This window comes from Trachurus japonicus, chromosome 2 (assembly GCF_045865225.1).
Source record: "Trachurus japonicus isolate A0001 chromosome 2, Traja_1.0".
Taxonomy (NCBI): domain Eukaryota; kingdom Metazoa; phylum Chordata; class Actinopteri; order Carangiformes; family Carangidae; genus Trachurus; species Trachurus japonicus.
In genome coordinates, this window is record NC_140908.1 from 14,541,713 (window position 1) to 14,551,218 (window position 9,506).

A 9,506-nucleotide genomic window follows, 5' to 3' on the forward strand; every position below is an offset into this window, starting at 1 on the left:
TTATGCATGTATGGGACTGGGATAGCGGTTTTTATGCTTGGTGTAGATTCAGTGGGTTTTTCTTTTAAATAATCCATAAAATTATATATAATTTAAAACACCAAACACTGCAAATGCAATAATTTTACTGTATATCATTTGAATTGAGTGTTGGACTTTATCAAGAGGTAAGGCTGTTGTATAGGGGAGAAAGGTGGTGATAATCCCAGGGGCCCACAAAAAACCCCAGTAGTCTAATCTTTGTATGACTGAATTATTCTGTATAAGACCCTGACTAATACACTCTTAGAAATAAAAGTGCTAACTAGAACCATATAAGGTTTTTTGGCTTGTCCTCATAGGAGAACCCTTTTTGATTCGTGGTTCCTGGAACCCCTTCAAAACAGGCTTTTTCAGAAGCAAATGGTTCTGGGTAGGAGCTGAGCCCTTCTACAAGAACCCTTTTGGAACCCTTATTTCTCAGAGTGTAATCATAGTAATGCTGCCTTAGCATTAGTAGTCAAATTTCCTAGTACGAAATACAACATTTTCTTCACGGAAAGATCATACATTTGCATATTGTGAATTTCCCTTCGGACCTAGGAAGTGATCTTTGCTGATAGAAGACAGGGTTTTACTCTTTCTTGCCACCCAGTATTCTCCAGCCAGCTGGGAGATGGGTAACGAAAAGTTTTTCCGACATAAAATCTGCTAAAGCTTTCGTTGTAGGAGGGACCGTGGGGATTTGCTTCCATTTCTGTCTTTGTTTTATTTGTCACAAAGCAAAGCAAATGCTTGTATAATTTAAAGTGTGAGCTATCAACGCTGAAACTCTCCTCCTCCTCCTCCTCCTCCTCCTCTGGGGATCTCGTCCAATTGTCTATAAATGAACGAGCAGTGCTCAGGAGCCAGGACCTCCTGCTGCCAACAGCCTGGTGTCTGTGGCTCTGCACCTGCTGACATACATACAGTCTACGTACGCTGGGTAATCAGCAGCAGGTGCACGTCACCGTCTCCATCTGACCCTCCATCCTAAAATGACTTTGGAGTAGAGCCACTACAACCGGCTCGTTGCAGAATAACAAAAGGCTGTTGCTACTCTGGTTCTATAGTAGTCAGCGAAGCTTATCTGTCCCTTGAAGATGTTATAAATAATCCATGGTCCGTGATCCATGGTATCAATATAGTGGTTGGTGTGTCTCAAAAAATTAATGTATCTCCCCAGGACATGAGTAGTGGACCATAGATTCTCACCCTACTTGTTTTCTAATTCAGCGAAAGTCAAGGATTATATATTTATAAAATGGATGTCCACAAGTATAGTAAGACATTCCTTAGTGCTGTTGATAGTCAGAAATGTGACTAGTCTACAGTCAGTCATGAAAGGATGACTATAATTCAATCTGGGACCATGGCTCCACCTCCAACGAGTTTGTGTATCAGTTTAAAGGGATACACCAACATTTTTTTTCCGTGTCTTGCCTCACTCCCGAGTCCATGACCAGCAGATAGACACCATCCTTTCGACTGTGCGTGCAGTAACAAGGGAGATAGAGCCGTATCGCCGTAATTAGCTTAGCTCAAACACTGGAAGTGTATGGGTAGTGTTAGCCTGCCTCCACCTAAAGTCATCAGAGAAACTCTTCAGCAACTCTAAACGGACCGATCTTCGTCTCAGAGCTGACAAAACTCTCCGGTAAGGCATCTTGAGCGGTCAAATGCCGCTAACGGGACGAGATCGGTCAAAACGGAGGGTTCAAACAAAGACGGTTCATTTTGGTTCAAGCTAGCTACATCGAGGGTAGGTTAGCTTCCTATTTCAAAGTAAAAGCACAAATTCTATCATCATGGTTTTCTGTATGTAAAGGGCAACGGGTGTTTTATTTTGTGAAAGTAATCACAATTGTATGTTGCCACTCTTGTATTTTGTATTTCCTGTATTTTCCTGTCTAGTTTTTCTTGCAGTGTTAGTAATTTAAGTAGATTTGGGTTTTGCAGACAAAAAAGGTATGGCCAAAACCTGTGTGGGCGTGTGTTTGTGTGTGCACGTGCTCACGCTTCATGCCACCCCAGCATAAATCAGTGCCCCACTTGGGCCACCCCTATCAAAAATGTCTGGTTACGCCCCTGCAGATAACAGCCAGCAGCCTGTCAGTGGGCCTGGATTCCAGCAGTTTAATAGTTCCTTCATGCACTACTGTATATGTGGACAGTTGGAGGTAACTGTAAATTGAAGAGCTGAGACACAACTCCTTCTGTTGTCATCTTTTGCTCACCTCTGTCATCTGCTGTCCGATAAAACCCCCCAAAAAGAAATATGAATAAAATTAAACTGCCAATACTCCGATTCCAAAGGGAGCGCGCAGCACAAACAGCTGGAGTTGTTTAACACCTTGTGTTGTCGTAGTCTGAGTGCTATTGATGTCTTGGCGGGTGATGGCCTCAGAGGCAAACACTCCCATCGACCCGGCCGGCCCCCACAGGGCCGACCTGCCGCTCGGTGCCTTATCAGAGCGCGGGGCTCCCAGATCAACTGACAGAGCTCGGAGGTTCCTTTCCTGGCCACTCAGCAGAGCGCTGATACGGCCATTTAAATGGAAGGACAAGGGCATCCCTCACTGTCCATTAGGATCCCAGGGGGGGCCTGGAGCATGGGTCATTAAGGGCTGCTTTAAAACAAGGGCTTGTAAACGAAGGGTCTCCTGCTAATTGGGTAGGGGAATTAGTCATGTGTTAAATGATTTGGTATTAATCCTGCTGTAAATATCAGAGTGGTTACCAGCCAATAGGACATGGTATTGCCCGGTCGATATCATCAATGCTCATCAAGTTAAGGAATATTGCAAATGTTATGGAGTTTTAACAGGAAATGCATAGGAAATTTGGATAACCACAACTGTTGGAGAGAAACGTTGGCTTGTGGGCCACCACTTTGGCCAACGTGACCACTTGACAGTATAAGACTGGAAAACCAAAGCCTGGTCTGATGGATCAGGATTTCTTCCGATGCAGCAAATGGCCTATCTCGTGCTTATCACCTTGCCTCACCTTGCGCCCTTTGAAAATCCCATTCAATTTACATAAATAAACAATGAAGCTTCTCAGATCTAATGATTACTCATTTTTCTCTTGCCAGACTGCAATTTTGTTATACCTAGCTAGGTCTCTTCCCACTTACTTTTTTCAAAATTAAAGGTGCCATATATATATAGCTGACGGCTGCTTTTGTTGTGACATCACAAAGTTCAGGAATTCTTAACAGCTTGTTTTAAGGATCTGTTTCTGAATACAGGCTGTGTGCATTTCTTTGTGGACTGAGCACTGAGCATACTTTCACAGTATTAATCTAGACCAAAACCTGCTTTACAACCAAAAAAGAAAAAGAAAACAGATATCTACTCTTTACACAATATTGGACCTTTAAAGGTGTTCAGAAATGGCCGTTTGTCCTGTTTGCTGCGCCTTCTTCCACGAGTTGCCGCACGAGTTTACCGTTTTACGAGTAAGGAAAACAAATTTATATTCAATGTTTGGGGCGGGACTGAGCTCGGTGTGTGTACATGTATGTGCGCGAGTGTGTTTAGCTAACATAGCTAACTGTTAGCTAGTAGGCTTGCTACGTTATAGCTTGCTAACTTTGCTAGCGAGGCTAAGTGATTCAATTTTCTTTTCTGAATAACTTTAAGCAATATAGCCTGATGAGGTTGTTTTAGCCACTATAGCTATTAATTGGACCCCATGTTTGGAAAAGGTCCCTTAGTAAAAAGTAGTTTATTAAAGTGTACTACAAGTCTACTCATTTTATACTAAAACTGAGGCAGTATACTTGGAAGTGTACTTTTGAAAACTTAAAATGACCTATAAAGTATACTTTTATACTACTTTTTGCTTCAAAATACAAGTAGTAGTTATGCTAATTCATTCTAATATAGCTAGTAAAATTGCAAGCTGATAAATTATACATAGATCTGGAGCATTAATAACATTAGCAAACACCTAAAAACAGAAAAAGCTTCATATTAGATCATTTCCAACAACTTCTAATACACCAGGCAACACTTGGTGTGAATCTAAACACGGGAGCTTGAACCCGTAATGATGCGATGATGAGGTGCACTGAGACTTTCCGTGCTCACATTGATGCATACATACATAAATCAGGAAATCAAGGGTGACTATCTTTGATGTGTTCTCCATGAAGCCCAAGGCCCTTTTACCGAACCCGCACGACCTTTACGGCATCATTTGCTTTACTTGAACCAGTGGTATCCTCTCAACAGCGCATTTATATTTTATCCCCCTTTTATTGCAGCTGTAACAGGGAGGTGTCTCTGTAAAGCACCGGGCTGCAGCTGTCGTCCTTCCTGGCTCCTCCACTGATGTTCGGGGGCAGGGCCGTAGAAAGGTGATGATAATTCTAGGGGCCCAGCGCCCAGTGGGGCCCATAAAAAACCCCAGTAGTCTAATCTTTGTATGACTGAATTATTCTGCATAAGACCCTGACTAATACTCATAGTACACTGTAAAAACTCAACATCTTTCCAAGAATTTTTGTCTTCTTTCTTGTCCAAATGTCTCATTTCTAGTCAAAACTAATCTCTGTCCACTTAAAATAAGACTCATCACCTAAAAATTAACTTGTTTTTAGACAATTTTCACTTGTTTCAAACTAATTTTCAATTGAAATAAGTAGAAAAATCTGCCAGTGAAAGCAAGTTTTTTGTGCTTGTAATAAGGAAGAAAAACTTGTTCCACTATCAGATTTTCACTTATTCCAAGTGAAAATCTGCTTGAAAGAAGTAAAAAGTGTCTAAAAACAAGCTACTTTTAATATGATGTGTCTTATTTTAAGTATAATGATATTTGTTTTGACTAGAAATGACATTTTGACTAGAAATAAGACAAATATTCTTGGTAAGATACTTGAGTTCTTGCAGTGTAATGCTGCATTAGCATCAAAACAAGGTAGGCTAAATAAAAAATGATAATACATACGTAGTCTAAGAAAAAAAACTGGAAAAGTTGGGCAGAGGGGCCCACTTAAGGGGGCCCAGAATTCCTAGCAACGGCCCTGTTCGGGGGATGGAAGAGGTATTTTGTGGAACACTTGTTCGCACACATTCTGCTGGCTTCAATGGGAGCTTTAAGCCACCACAGAAGAGGAGAAGATTAACAGCCAGAGATAAAAAAGAAGTGGAGAGAAGACTGAAGAGAGTGTGAGGACCGTGGAAATGAGATGCTGATGCTCTGTTAGCTCGTTTGTCACTGTTCTTCTGTCTGCGTAAAGTATTCATGGGCTCCCTTTTACTTTACATTTTCCTTTCTGCATTAGATCACTATTGACTCTTGTTGCTGCAAAAGAATCTTTGAGAGAGCGGGGCGGTGATGTGCCAAAGTGTGATATCGCAGCCGAGGCAGAACGTCTGCTGAGGCATACCAAAATGACTATTCCCTCGTCAGATTAGCGCCGGCTGTGTCAAACAAGTGGAAAGCAAGGTGGAATAGATAGATGTGATTGTGATATAGATGCGATTAAAAATTAAGTCAGGGAATCAATTCCTGCCATAAATAATTCAACGGACCGGCGCAGAGTCGAATTAAAAGCGCACAATATTATCAATGTTTGATGGAGTAATTTTAGTTAAATAAATAAATAAAGCTGGCTGGAGAAAGAAAAAAAAAACACATTCCACCTTACATTTCTTTGCAACTTAACTGTAACAGCCAAAAAAATAAATAAAAAATTGCAGATATTTCTGTAAATCCACTTTCGGAATCCTCACAATATGTCTCGAGGTGATAGAAAGGTGATTTCTTATTGATTTAGTGTGATTGCTGAAGTTCAGCTTTTACTTTTCAATGACTGCTGAACTGAAGTGACTCTGAGTCTTTCTTTAAGTCTATTCCTTTTGACAAGAGACAATACATTCTTTTTTTAAAGGTACATCATTGTGTAGGAATTACTCCCATCTAGCGTTGCGGTTGTATATCGCAAGCAACTCAATGGTATTTTTCATGCTGCATTCACGTGAATTGGGCAGACGGTGTAAACAAGTGGTCCGTCAGCACGAGGCAAAACAATACACGTGACAATATGTTGTCATGGCGGAGGAATGGAGCGTTACACTGATGCTGCATTCACCTGCAGTTGGGCAGACGGCCGTCGCTAACAAACCAGATGTCATTTTAGTCACAGAGGTCCAGAGAAAGCCGGTAAAACGTGGAGTCAGGTAAACAATACGACATCGCCATGACAACATATTGTCACGTGTATTGTTTTGCCTCGTGCTGGCGGACCACTTGTCATCCGTCTGCCCAATTTCAGGTGAATGCAGCATGAAAAATACGATTGAGTTGCTTGCGCTATACAACCGCAAAGCTAAATGGGAGTAATTCCTACATAATATGAGATTATTAAGCATACAAAGTATGTGTTAATTAATGATCTTCATTTTAAACTATCAAATTTGACTAATCCCACACACAATTATTCTAATTGCTATGATATTTGTTGAAAATTGCTCATGAGTGTATTATAGTAATAATAGGTAAGGCATTGGATAATGGATGTAAATATAGAACAATAGAGGTCCTGGAATCAGTTGGGGGGTTTATTTAAGTGTTCTCCAGATTCCTAAACACACCAAACTTGTTACTCCACTGGTCAGACCCAATGGTAGACTACAGAAGAAGTTTGTAACCTCTTCTCCAGATGATAATCTAGGGTTCTTAAGGAGCTGCTGTTCCATGACCTTGGGTTTGGCCCTAAGCCTGGCGCTGGCGTCCCATTGGTCAGCGCTCCTGCCTCTGTGGTTACAGAGATACCAAGCGAGCGAGTCTTGGTCCCTCGGCTCTTTAATTGTTTTCTTACTTCCACAAAATCACAAATATGAACTTCACGATGACAACGGAGGATTACTCAAGAGATTAGGACCCATAATCCATTGATTAGATGTGGAATGCGCTAGAGAGAGACTTCCCATCCCGATTCCAGTAATTACACTGAATATAATTTGGACTTCATTTAGGGTGTATATCAGGGTTGTTCAGTGCAGTACTTTGCTGCAGGTTAATGGATTTTCCTTAATCCTACCACTGCCCTTTGGCTACCTTAAGCCCCTTGGCTCATCAACCCTCTGGTCAACCCATTCCACTCAAAGGTGGACATCTCAGGTCCTACTCTCCCAGGGATTGGTGAAAAGAATTGGTTTTGCTTGTCAGAGGGTTTACACAACCCCCCAAACAAAGAGTTACTGTTTAATTCCATAAAGCTTTAATGCAAAAGCATGTTAATCTCGTATTGTCTGGATGTAATTGTACATTAAAATCTTTGCATTGGCGAACCTATTGTCCCCGCCATCACCTGCTCCCGTAATCAAATTTATTCTCTCATCACTGGAAAGCTGAATAAAACATGAGCTCTATTTGCATCACTGAGGAAGCATCGAGTGCTGAAAAACCACAGCGTCTGCATCCTATCTCATAACAGACAAAGTGCCTCGCACGGTCAGAGGCCTTCGATATCTTCATCTCCATAAAATCCCTTTTGGTTCAAGTTGAGGTTGCACACTTTGGCAGCGGAATACAAAATGACATCCAGCAGAACTACTTCCATCAGGTCTTGGCATTCCTCTGTGTTCTACCCTTCTTGGCAATTCAGCCATGGCCTGCGCTGTGGAGATATGCAGACTTTGAGATATGCTTTTTTCTTTTTTGCTTAGTGGTGAGAATAGAGAAATCCATCTAAAGTTCCCTCCACCTTGTTCACAGCCCAGTTATTTGTTTTGGTCAAGTCTCAAAGAGAAGGAGGATTTTCTTAAGAGTATTAACACAAAGAAGTTGGCAGACGCAGAACTACTGTTGAATATTTAGATACAAACTTTTGGATTATAACCATTTCTGTCTGACAAATCAATTAAAATACAGTGGATTTCCTATTCGTTAAAGGGATAGTTCACCCAAAATTCAAATTTCAGAGTCCTCCGTGCCTTCTCGGAGTTCTCCCAGTCCTTAGTCCAGTGGTTCTCAACCTTTTGTACGTCAAGGACCCCTAAATTGACACAAATTAGACCCCGGACCCCCATTGGACCAAATTTAGTGGTCCAATTTCTCCAAAACCATTTAAACATTTCTAGGAAGAAGTGGTAAAAATTCTCAAAAAATAAACTAAAAATTTAAAATAAAGTAAAAATTTTCTCCAAAAAAAGTGGTCAAATTTCTCGTAAAAAATGTTCAAAATAAAACAGAAAAAAGTAAAACATTTCTAGAAAAAAGTGGTAAAATTTCTCCCCCCCAAAAAAAAGGAAAAAAAAATTAAAAAATCGAGGACCCCCTTCAAATCTCTCAAGGACCCCTAGGGTTCCCTGGACCCCACGTTGAGAACCACTGCCTTAGTCGACATGAGGATGAGTAGATAATGAGTGAATTTTGAATTTTTGGTGAACTATCCCTTTAATCCTCCATTTCCTTCAGTAAGGTGAGGACATTTCTCCTTCTTTCTTCAAATCCCCTCAAGGAAAAAACACAAACCTCCTCAAAGATATGACACGCAGTCATATCTTTTGATGCCGCAAGCCCGGGACAAGATTGAAGGAAACGAACATCCGATGAGCTTCGCCCCTATCCTACCCCCCCATCCTATCCTATCCTGCACTTTCCTCATTCCCCTTAAGACGGGGGGAAAAGAAATAATAACATAAAAAGCATTAATGTTTAAAATGAGGCCATCCCATACTGCGTCCAGTGTTTTCAACTGAACGCCGATAAAATCCGGATATAAAAGCTGACATTGACGATGAATGTGTCCCACAGCCACTCTCGCCTATCAGTCCCCACCACAGACGAGGACGGGGGACTGGGAAACATGTCAAGGAGCTATCTCTTCCCTTCTTCTCTTCCTGCCCTCTTCACTCACAGGCAGAATTAAAGTTGAAAAGGTTTGCGGCGAGGATAAAAGAGAAGGGTGACTGGCAGAGATGAGACAGAATGCTAATTTACTTTTTTTTATTTACTCGCTTTTGTCGGGAAAACAGCATAAAGGACGTCGCCTCCGGCCGGGCGCTCTTATGGATTTCCTAACAGGTACTGTATGTTCGGAGACGTACCGAGCCGCGGGGGCATCTGACTGGATGACCCACGGTGTAGTCAGTCACCGAGCCGAGAGGCCCCAGAGGTAGAAAGATGCCAGACGGGGAAAAAAAAAAAAAAGATTCTCGCCCTCAGCTGGAAATCATTATCATGAAATGGGTCAGAGCTAGATTTCAATTTCAAAGAGATCTACTATACATGCAGGAAGGAATTAGTCACAACACAAGCTTCCTAATGCTCTCAGTCAATTCAAACAAAGACACAGGAAATGTGTAGTAGTATACAACTGTACTGCAAAGGCAAAGTGTTTTTCATTGTCAGGTTTAAGCATCAAATTATGAATAACTACCAAGTCTATAATTTAATTAAATGTCTTTGTAGTTTGTCTTTCTGACCAATTTTGACCGTTTTATGGCAGATACTGCACTTTGCCTTGGTTT